Source organism: Miscanthus floridulus, chromosome 17 (genome assembly GCF_019320115.1).
Source record: "Miscanthus floridulus cultivar M001 chromosome 17, ASM1932011v1, whole genome shotgun sequence".
Classification (NCBI taxonomy): domain Eukaryota; kingdom Viridiplantae; phylum Streptophyta; class Magnoliopsida; order Poales; family Poaceae; genus Miscanthus; species Miscanthus floridulus.
Window position 1 is genome coordinate 40950161 of NC_089596.1, and position 12409 is coordinate 40962569.

The 12409-nt window shown below is 41.0% G+C and overlaps 1 non-coding gene across 1 annotated transcript; it reads left to right on the plus strand.

Annotated features, from left to right (window-relative positions):
- The first annotated feature begins 11111 nt into the window (after positions 1–11111).
- On the plus strand, positions 11112–11218 carry LOC136519169 (small nucleolar RNA R71). The gene has a single exon (XR_010774730.1). It is a non-coding gene; the product is annotated as a small nucleolar RNA R71 (small nucleolar RNA).
- The last annotated feature ends 1191 nt before the right edge of the window (positions 11219–12409 follow it).

A 12409-nucleotide genomic window follows, 5' to 3' on the forward strand; every position in this document is an offset into this window, starting at 1 on the left:
CCACCTCGCTCTAGCGGTTACATGGCAACATGCATTGGCAGTTTTCGGTGGTTTCCTATTTTACCTCCCCCCAAACCGACCACCAAATAGAATAAATGGGGGTGGTGCTCTCATGTAACACACACAACATTTTGAGCTACACACCTCACTACCACCTCTTGTATTTTTACTTTTAGTAGTCTTTTTTGAGCAAGCAAAGCTATCAAGGAGAGCATGGCCCCTTGGAAGAGAGAAATCTTGGTATGAATACTATGAAGAGTTCTTCCAAAGTCTTGCTCTCATTTTATCAATATAGTTGTGCTATTGAACTAGAGTATAGTTTTCATGTTATAATCTTGACATATGAACTAGCATATGGTTTCTATGTTATGAGCTTAACATGTAAAACTTTTATGCTTAAACATTCATACAACTTATATGATTAGAATTAGAGCTAAGTTGAGGTGACGGTTCATCGTGCCTTCGGATGTGCCCATGTCCTATGCTTGTCGATCCATAGGGGTCGGAGTCTCGGGGGGATTGGGTTTTTTCTGTGTAATCGGGTGTGGTGCCTAGGTACATAGGAACAGGTGAATGCATTTCCTACTCCACGATTGAGGGGTAGATGGCAGGTGGTGACAGCCCTATCTGTCCCTCATAATCCCCCATGTTTAGGTATTGTGTAGGAGTCTAAATTGTCACATGAGGTTGCTGGCAAACCAATACTCGGTGGCCTCCTGACCTATCTTACACTTAGGTCTAGCTCTAACCATGAATTTTGTATGATCGTCAATTGTTCTTTACACAACTATATTAGAACTGTTCTTTTATTCTTTGTTTCTCTTTTTTCCTTAAGGTGGCCCAAGTGTGTGTCCACTATCCTGAATATACCATTTTTACCCCTGTCATAAACTTTGGTTCACTATGCAAGTATGTAATCTTGTTCATGTCTATGCTAGAATCTTTACACCATGCCTTCCTTTGGAAAAATATAAATAATGATACCCTGAATACTTCCGGGTGAAATGCTACAATGATAGATCTGTGTGCTTGTGGATATTGTTTCTGTAATCGTTAAGAACTATTGTGTTGGTCTTCCTTGGCGGCATTGCTAAGATTTATCCAAATCTTAGTGATGGTGCTAAGAAATACTAACATACATTTCTAGTACCATTGCTAGGAATGGATTCCATCTCCATACTTGGTGATTGCACTAAGAAATGCCAACACTCCCTCCGTTCCAAATCAAGGAGTCAGAATTGTCAAATTTGACAAAATAAAAAACCCAATGTAATAAGAATCAACCGAAGTATATGAAAGAAATAAAGGAAGATAAATATAGTTGGACTAACATAAAAACTTTATTCCATTATATACAAAAGTACATTATGCAATATTTCTCTAATCTCTAATGTCTAAAATAACTCATCTTACCATGGGGACTCATGTCAGACGGTTGACAAATCGCATTCAGACGATCAACATGAGTGAAGATGACATAGTCTCCTCCCACAAACACAGTAACACCACTAAGTCTTTTCATTTGCTCGAAATTCCTAACACGGACAAAAATCTCGCCACTATCATAGTCTTCGACAACTATAACAAAGCAATCTTTACCAAGCATATAACGAACTGCAGCTTCAACAATGATTCATCGGGGCTATTGATGAACATGACGTCCCCAAGAAACTAGCACCTTTTCTATGATACCTGGCAGCACTCCTAGCTACCAAAGTGCAAGCTTGCTGGTGGAGTAAACATGGGTGTTGTGGTACGATGACATCTCTCTCTATACAGAACAAAAAAATAGAAGGAGAAAAATCATTAGAAAAAACCACATATGAAACACTACACCTTGAACAAGCAAGAACCAGTACAAAGCAATAGAATATTGCCTAGGCCATATTTTAGCCTCGATTGGGATCCTGACTAGAATAAAATGACAAAGAAACTCAAACTCACCTCAACAAGGCCGATCACTGTTGTTCTATGGGCAATAGCTGCTAACAAAGTTGTAACACTGCCTCCTTTCCTTGGCTAGCAACTTGCAAGTGAAAAGTAAAAGAGACCAGGAAGGATATTTATACTCGATGCATGTTGACGATAGTTAACGTTCATAATAAACCGTCAATATAACTTATATAAATGCATAAAAAGGATCACCACATAGGTCTAGAGGTTTAAACTAATAAATTCCACAAGTTTTGGTGAATCTATGTTTATAGGAGGATTTACTCAGAAAATCGACAAGGAGGACCTATTTGTTAAAGCAAATCTTGTTTATCCACAGCAAAACCAATGTGGGAAGACTCTAGAAGACTCCAGAAGGCAAGCCACCAAAGTGGAGGGCAGGTGGCTATCATGTGGGGATGTCTGACCCTACCCGCTGGCCGCCTGGCCTTCTAGGCCCACCTATCAGCCCCTTCTTCGAATGTCGGTTCTCCACCACCTCCTAGATTGCATCTACGCTATTCTTTTAAGTTGGTTTGATCCAAGGGTCGAGAATTACAATAAAACAGAGGCATAATAATTCATTCTCGTAACATGACATCACCAATTTGATCACTTATTGGGCTCGCAGCGCGATAACATGCATTTCATAATCACCAGTAAAACAAAACTAAAATTTCATCAAAGTTCAACCCATTGTGAAACAACATGCAGAGTACCAATATTACACGGAAGTCAAATCACGAATACCAAACTTCAACCTACAAGTCCAATACATAAATAATAGGGATACATCTAGCACTTTATCTAGTCACTAGGCGATTCTAATCTTCCATGTGCTCGTTGTTGAGGTCGGAGAAAGGATCATCCTCATCCTCTAGCTCTACTTCTTCTTCCTCCCAACCGTTATCCTCGATCAACATCTCTGGATCTTCTTCTTCCTCATTAAGGATCAGGTGCAGTTGGTTGTTCAGGAAATGCACCTCATGCTGAAGATCGACCATTATGTTTTAGGTCTATGCAAGCTGCTGATGCAAGTCCCTCTCGACATGGTCCTACTACACATTCAAGGCTTGGGTCCTATCTTGTTCTACTTCTGCCATAGCTGCACGGTTATTTGCTAGGATCCACTGGCACGTAGCTATGAATGCCTCAGCACGGGTGGCCTCTAGCTACTCCCACAGTCCTGCTAACATTGCCTGATCATCCACCCTTGCCTCTTCAACGGTAGCTCTCTACTGATCAACTTTCTCCATTTGGGTGTGGAGATTTCCCAAAGCTACATAAGCTTGATCAGTTTCCCATCGAGCCTCACTTGCTGCCTTTTTGTGCTTGCGCGTACGCTTCTTTAGCTTACGCTGTGCAGCTTCGGCTCTCACGAGCTTATCCATGCTAGTGGTATATGATTCCTGCCAGAAGTCCCTAGTGTCCTAATGAATGTAAAACATCTTCATCACTGCAAACATTGCGCTCATAGCGGGACTAGAACTGTCTGCCTGCTCATCCTGGTCTCGGATCAACGCATTGCTGTTGCGCTGTGCCCATACTATTATGGACGGATCCACCAGAGGAAAAGTACTAGCAGCACTACCGGTAAGCTCATCCCCGTGCTACTGACAAATCTAACTCGGCACCTCAAAAGCCACTACTTGGGTAGCTTCCCAAGGAGTTCTTCCTTTAGATTTCACCCTCCATTCCTGCTAGAAGAGTGTTTGGTTACAAAGGGTATGGTCAGTTGTACTTCATACCATGGTTGTCCCTCCAAGTATACTTCATTCCAGTAATAGAGTGGTGGTTCATAATACCTCGCATAATGCAAGACTCTTCAAAGTAGGGCAGGAGTACCAAACATCAATAGGAAATTCTCACTTCTAGATGGTGCTATCATCTATACCAACAACATGGTGTGACTCTCGTGAGACAAAGTCATAATGGATAAGAGTTACATAATCGAGTAAGAGATTTATAAGGGGAGGAATAATGCAGTATGTAATAATGATTTCTCATGATGCATGCACGTTTCATACGTCCTCACAAACTTAGGAAAATTAATACTTCTAACAGAATACACGGTGTCATACATACATTCTCTCATATATAACGTAACTAGTTGGGTTACACATTTCGCTGTTATTGTACCTGCACAAAAATTTCATTTCAGCCCAACCCCACAAGTATATATGCAGAATGTAAATCTAGGCTCTAGGTTGCAAGCTAAATACTTCCATATATATACCCATATATATATACTTCCATATCAAAGCTACCCGAAAGTAAATATGTCCTATATATACATATAAATATGCATACACAGTCGTATCAAAGCTAATCCATAATTAAATACCTCCGCATATATATGAGACATATATATACTTTAGTATCAAAGCTAACTCTCCCCATAGACCGCACGCTCACATCTTGCGATCATGCCACTATGATGATGATTGGCATCTTACCTTGGGCGTAGAGGCATTTGATCCATACATTACCATTCAAGTGAATGGCATCCACACAATAGCACGCCGTATGGACGATGAAATTGAAAACCCCCAAGTTAGTACTTAATTAGCCACCTAAAGTTCTTAACTGAGCATAAAGGAAGTGATCACTGGCACACTTTAGATTCAAATCTAGGTTTTAAAACACCTATATATATCTATAAGTTGCTAAAAATTGGTTTTGGAAAACAAAAACCTTTGTTTTAATTACACATGTGTCAATTAATGTTGAATCTTGCTCTGATGTCAGCTGTAGCAGAACCGACCAATTTATAAGGGCACAAGTACAATGGCGGCCCGCAAGCGGTCGCGCTATCATAATTGAACCCATATAAACCCGGTAGTCCGTTGAGTACCACGATGGGTCTCGATTAACCATCAACATTCAACCAAGATCGTACGTAATTCAACATTCATGTCACATGTTACATAAGGTTCACAAATATAGTTCATTCATCAGAGTATGAATTAAGGTTATTACAAACCAAGTTTAGTAAATAGTAGAAGAAGCAAAATAAAGTTTGAAACTAACACCTACCATCATAGTTCAAATACATAGTGCCAGTTCGTCATCACACTCCCACAAAAGCATATAAGAAGGATTAATAAGAGATGCCTGCCCAGGGCTCACTCATCATCCACGGTGGGATAGAAGTAGTTCTTGCAATAGCCGTGATAAACTATACCATCTACAACAATCGGAATAAAACCCTAAGTACAAGAAGGTACTCAGCTAGACTTACCCGTCATAAACTAAAAACAAAGTGAAGGTAGCTTGACAACATGTTGCATAAAAAGCGACTAACTCAGTTGTACAATTATAATTCAATCATCAAGTTAATTATAGCTATTCATCTCTAGATTCTCAACTAACCTGTGCCAAACATGTAGTATATCATTTAGTAGCATAGAAAAGTAACCATAGCCGGTCTAGTAATTCCATGTTCATCCGAACCATCATGTTCCATATCACAGTTACTACGATGTTGGTACTAGCCAAGCTTCTCACTGTCCGGGAGAGATGGCGATTCGAATCGATTTCAACTAGTTGGGAATTTATTCCTAACACAAACCTAGGTAGACCAGATCAATGGTTGCCTTAGGTCACCTTTGGTATAATTCAGGTCCATATTTCATGGGTTTGCCCAGTGCCGCACAATCAAGGACAACTAGCTGCCAGTATGTTTAGGCCTGGCCTACACTTGGTCTCACGTCTGGCTCCCCGCACATCCTTACTACCATCCAGAGTGTGCACTTTTACAGACCAAGGCCAGGCCTGAGTTGAGCTACTCGGCTTCATGGTCAGAATGAGTTATCCGGCCAGCTAAGTGAGAGGCATGCGTTCAATCTTGTTAGAAGCGCCCAACAATGGTATAGTCCTTAATCGGCATAGACGAAATCACATGAGTCAATCTACACATAGACTCTGCCCAGCCTCCATTTACATTACCCCATGGTTCTTTTCCACTATAGCAAATATAGCCAACCGTGCTTCGGTGTCCACCTATATCTCGCAGGTGATAGGAAATCACCCGACTTTTTCTGGTCTAAGCATATATTCGATCTTGTACCTACATAGGGTTAAAGGTATATGTAACTAGACAAGGTAGTTCTATGCATCAAGTGTTTCCAATCAACTCTTATAACCTAATGCATCAAACATAAAGGACTCAAGTAATATTTTGTAAAACATGGGAGACCTAGAATGCTTCGGGGCTTGCCTTTGAGAAAAGAGGTTAGCCGGTGATCTAGGCACTTAGGGAGATCTTTGAGAGTTTGCACCTCTTCACCTAGAGCTGTGGCCTAAGGCGTCTCCTGCTGATCCTCCTCCTCTTCTTTGTTGAACTCCAACATAGTTATTTTTTCGGACGATCCTATATTTATGAGCACGAAATAAGCTATCATGAATGCATATATGATGACATGTATAATATGATGTGATGAATGCATCCTCTCAAGTGTTTTCAATAGCTTTGCATTAAAGCAATAACAAGTTGCATCTTATTTTACTGAGTAGGTGCTTATCTCTTCTTTAGTAACTTAAGTAACACTTATGTAAATCATTTTCTGGACTACGAGACAGCAGTCATTTGTTTTGATCATAACTAGAGTTATACATAACAAAATAATATCGTTGTGGACATTATGAAAAGCTTATAAAATTGCCTACAACTTTATTTTAATACACTTAATGTGATTTAGCAATTATCTGCAATTATCTAGGTCAAACAATTCAATCATTCAAATCTATCCAGAGAGCAAGCATTTCTAATAATAGACTTCTAACAGCCATAATTCTTAAACCATAAGGCCTATGACTATAAAAATTTAACACAAGGTAGATAAGTACGTTATCTACAACTTTGTTATTAGCAAGTTTTACAAAAAAGACCATTATCATCACGAAATTATCAACTCAACCGAAACTATACATGCAGCCATCTTGTTGAATTATAAAGCAATAATTAACTAGTTGCATACAACCCATTGCTTTTAATCCTAACTAATAACATCAATAGATCATATGCATCTCAATCACCATAGAAAATATTATGGTTAAACATAACTAAATTACTTATATCCATTTATTAATTTCCTTAGATAATAAGGTGATTTAAAGGATAATTATTTCTAGTACTTAATAAATTTTGAAAAAATTACAGTAGCCTACAAATGACCTCAGTAGTCTACTGTACAAATTTCATGCTAGTTGGATAAGTACAACTACCTCTACAAAAAAAATGACAAGTTACATAGGCTTATTTTAGCAAAAATAGTTTAGCATAGTGAAAAGTGTCAACCAATAGATTTAATATTTTTCTTACATTCGTCCAAGCATAAGAATACTGTGTAAAAATTTGCATGATCATATGTTATATATTTTTACCCCTAATTAATTTCACTAGAAACTAGCAATTAATTAGGATTAAATATGAAGACCATATTCAAACTATGACCAGTGTAAGTTTAGTATTTTTCCTAGCTAGATCATATCAACACAAGACTAGCAAAATTTGAATCACAATTTTATCACCTATCGAGCTCAAGTTATGCAATCGAGAAGATAGAAACCATTTAAAAAGCATTTATCTAGATACATTTTATTCTCCTAGAAAAATACTAGAAATAGTGCATGTAATATTTTTATCAAATACTACACTTGAAGATGAAACTAACAAAATTTGGTTCACCAAAATTAGACACTCCTAGTTTGAGATATGAATTTTTGAAACATGCATTCAAATCTAGAAAAATAAATAAAAAAATCAAGCACCACACAGACTGATAGCTGAGGCCCGCGGTCAACGGGGACCCACTCGTCAGCGAGACCAAAATAGGGGACGGTGCTGACCGGTGAGAACTCATCGACGGTGAGGTCTCTAGCTGTAGCGACTTCACCACTGCACTCATCTCATCCACACGCATCGACTGGTTGGCTCGGTGGCTCGCCCGAGCAAGCTCGACAGTGGCCATGGCAAACGGCAAAGGTCTGGCAGTGGTACACCGGCCATCTTCGGCTATGGCACACTCAGGTGAGGATGGCTACTCCATCCTGGTGACCTAGTGGAGCTACACGGCGCAGGTGAGGGCTCGGGTGGCGTCGGTGAGCTCGGCCACGTGCATGGCCATGCGGCGACGCACGGAGAACGGTGGTGCTCACACTATTCTAGCTAAACGGCGGCGAAAGGTGGGTCTTGTCATGCCACTAGTGAGTCCTAGGGTTACTCGACCTAAGGTGTGTGAGAAAGGAGTGAGACAATGAACCAACTCGGCGACGGTGAGCTCGAGTGCCACGGTGGCCATGACGGGCATGGGCGGAGCGGTGACTCATTCTGGCGCCGTTAAGTGGTGGCGTCATTCCTAACTCTAGCCTAAGCTTCTAGACTCTAGCGTAGTGCTGGATCAAAGAAAATCAAGGCATGTGGTCTAACGGATGGCGGGCCATGGTGAGCCGCGAGCACGGCGGCGCTCTATTGACGACAGTGGCTGCAGCGAGGTGAAATGTCGCTCTACCTATGATCGGTAGGCGGTGCTAGTGGCTTGAGGAGGTGGAGGTGATGGCGAAGCAGCTGTGGCCAAAATGAAATGTCTAGTGAGGCTATGTTGGTGGCGAGTGGCGAGCAACTGCGGCGGAGCTGCGGTGGTGCTACGACGAGCTTGGCGCTGCGCTTGGAGAGCTAGAGTGAGAGGAAGGAGTTGAAAACGGGCGAGTGGAGTGAGCAGCAGGGGCGTGGCATTTAAATGCTCATGCTAGCCTGATCGGCTAGGCCAACACCGTCGTGCTACCACCATGCGGCGGCCATGGCCTATGGTCGGTCGGCCACGACGCCACATGTGTCCCCGCGGTTCAGTCCGCTGAAACCGACTAACAGTGCAACTTAGTGACTCAATAACTCCTAATCCATGGAGAATGGCAAAAACTTCCTTAATAACTATTGTAGAGCTACGTGAGATCTTCAACTTTTCTTTAAGAGCCATCATCTAATTCTTGCTTGTTATCAAACTACACTACTCCAAAGTGAGGTACTTTGAAACTAAAAATCGTTTCCACACTTAGAAAATTTCCTAAGTGACAAAATAACATTTCCTTGCAACTTGTGAGCTATTTTTGAATATGATATGCACTGAATTAGACCTTGACCAATAAATAAAAGTTGTTACCCTAGTCAAGTACTACAACTTTTATTTAGGCCACACAGCCATGCAAATAGTCTAAGCTACTGTTCAACTTTGGTCAAACTAGTATCATGAAAATTGCATTTAAAAAGAAACCAACACTTAGAAGCAAATTTGGCCTATGTCATGAATACAAACATTGCTCCATTTACCATCCTAGATGTGTCTAAGGTGTTTTCATGACCTCACAACCATCTCATACATAGGTCATACATGATTGCAAGCATAAGCATATATATAAATCAACATTTCATGTGACAATGTATAAGAAGGAGATGAAATTTCATATGCTCATGTTCAAGAATGCTTGGATGATGCTTGCGCACATGAAATGCAGATGTCAAAATGCATAGCTTAACATAGGGGTGCTGCAATCGTCACCTTCCTCCATTGGGTGCTCTTGCTCTTGCTCTTCTTCTTCCATTGGCACCGTTTCTTCGTCTTCATTCATCGGGCTCTCTATGGGCTTGGTGTAGTACACGCTTGAGCTTCCATGGGAGGGACTTGAGCTTGCTCCCATAGCCCTCTTGAAAGCACTGGTGAGTTTCCTACCAAACTTTTCCATGGCAAAAATAACACAACAAACTCAAAAATGGGGTTACGTTAGTGAAAATAAATCGAACAACCCACAAGCTTGGCTTGGTGGTCTTGACCGTAGGATTTTTCTATAGTTTTCTTGCTCTCAAGCTTTGTGAAAAAATATTTTTGCAAGTGGGGAAGCAAAGAGAGTCAAAGGCAGTGAACATGGAGAGTGGAGTGTGAGTGAGAGCTCACACCTGAGCTCTCGGTTTTATAGTCGGTCGAGCATCATCCTAGGAAGGAAGAGGGCAACGGCTAGTAGCCGTTGGCGAAGGCATGGGGCCAACAGCCACCTGTAGGGTGCGGTCGCACCCTTAGTGCGCCCACACCTATGGTGGGCCCACTGCTACCCCCCTTTGATAGGTGGTGTCCAACGGCTATTTCAACCTCATGACCATTGGTGCTCTCCTCAGTTTTGAAATTTTGCTCCCAAAATTTATTTTTCATAAAACTTTTATTATATTTTGAATTTTCAAAAATACTTTAAAAATGAGAAATGAAAAAAGAAAGATCTATACTATCATAAAATGATTTTTATTTTATTTTTCTAGAAAGTTTATATTGGAAGCAAATTTTAAATTTTGAATTTTAAAAATTTTGTAATTTTGAATGTTTAAATTTTTAAAAGATAACTAACGATTTACCTTCGGCAAGGGCCCGACATTTATAGTCCATCGGCAAGACATCTCCTCCTCTATTGCTCTACAGCTGCATGAACAAACTCGGGAGAATTCTCGGGTTGTCCTAGGATTTTCTCCGAACGATTGATAGGAATAGCAACAGCTATTTGAACAATTTATGTTTCTATCATTTTATTAAAACTTAATTGGTTCATAATAGTGGAGGATAAATTTTCAAGTTTTGAATTTATGTTTTCAAATGTTTTGTCATTATAAGTAAGCTTTTTAGTGATATTTTCATTAATTTCATCTTGACCTAGCACTAGGTACCTCAAGGTAGGTTGATTCGAATTGAAATTTGAATTACCTCCTTGCGGGCGGGATTGATTATTCCACCCATTATTGTTCTGTCGAAACCCGTTGTTGATGTATGCAGCGTCTTCATAGGTCTTAAGGCAGTTGTTCCCCAAATGTTTGACCTCACCACAGACTTCGCAAGTCATTTGTGACTCTATGGCCTGAACAGTTGCCTTCATAGCTTCCTTCTCATGGGCCCTTTCGTTTAGTCTTGATAGTAACAAAACTATTTTTGTGGCAAGCATATCCGTCTCCTTCACGGTATGTATGTCTTTTTGTTGTTTTTGCTCCTCCTCTCATCTTTGATTGGCCACCATCTTCTCGATGAGAGCCATAGCTCCATTGATGGTGAGGGAGAGAAACACTCCTCCAGCAGTTTCATCCATGAGCCCCTTTGACATGGGCCTGAGCCCCTACGTAGAAGTTCTAGAGCACGAGCTAGTTTTCCATCCCATGGTGTGGGCATGCTTGGATATAATCCTGTAGCCTCTCCCATGCCTCGAGGATGGACTCCATTGAAGTTTGCTAGAAATTTGAAAATTTCCCCCTCAGGGCATTGGTTCTGCCCATGGGGAAACACTTCATGAGGAACGCCGCAGAACATTTTTCCCACATACTGACAGTTTCCTTCTCCTTATAGAACCACTATTTTGCCTTTCCCATGAGGGAGAAGGGAAATAGACGGAGCCTTATGCTAGCTGGTGTGACATCTTTGATGATAATGGTGTCGCATAGCTCTAGGAAGTGTTGCAAGTGTGCACTTGCGTCCTCGCTAGGCAAACCACAGAATTGGTTTGCCTACACCATCGTAATCAGGCCAGTGCACAGCTTGAAGTTTCTAGCTCCCATATTGATAGCGGGCCCAATGGGCATGTTGGCAACAGCAGGGGTGGAGTAGTCATGGAGTGTCTTGGCCACAGCGGTAGTAGCAGATGGTGCAGGGGTGACTAGCTCAACATTCGGTGAGGTAGCAGAGGAAGAAGCGGTAAGGGACCTGTTCTTCCTTAGGTGCGCCTCTAGATTATCGGTGTAATTTTTCGGCAGGTTGTAATTTGTCATACACTATCATGTTTTCATCCACAATAGGAACAAAACAAGCAGAATTAGCCTGCATAAACTATGGCTACCATTACATGCATGTGCTCATGATCATGTCCGACTAGATTCTTTAACCTATGCCCTCCCCGACAACGGCGCCAGAAATGTTTTTTGGCAATTCTTAGCACAATCACCAAGTGTGGAGGTTTTAAGTCCATCCTTGGCAACGGCGCCAGAAATACTTATTGGTATTTCTTAACACCATCACTAACATTGAGTAAACCTTAGCGCCGCTGCCAAGAAACACCAACTATGATAGTTCTTAATGATTACAGAAAATATCCACAAGCGCACGGATCTATCGTTGTAGCATTTCACCCGGAAGTATTCAGGGTATCATTATTTATATTTTCCCAAAGGAGGGCAAGGTGTAAGAGTCTAGCATGAGTATGAACAAGATTACATACTTGCATTAGTAAACCAATAGTTCATGACAGGGGTGATAATGGTATTTCAAGGATAGTGGACACACATCTGAGTCAACCTCAAGGATAAAAGGAAAACAAAGAATAAAAGAATGTTCCTACATAGAGCCAGCATGTTCTAATATAGCTATGCAAAGAAAAGTCAATGATCATACAAGTTATATGACTAGAGTTAGAACTAAGTTTAAGATAGACAGGGAGATCTCCGGGAACTGGTCTGCCA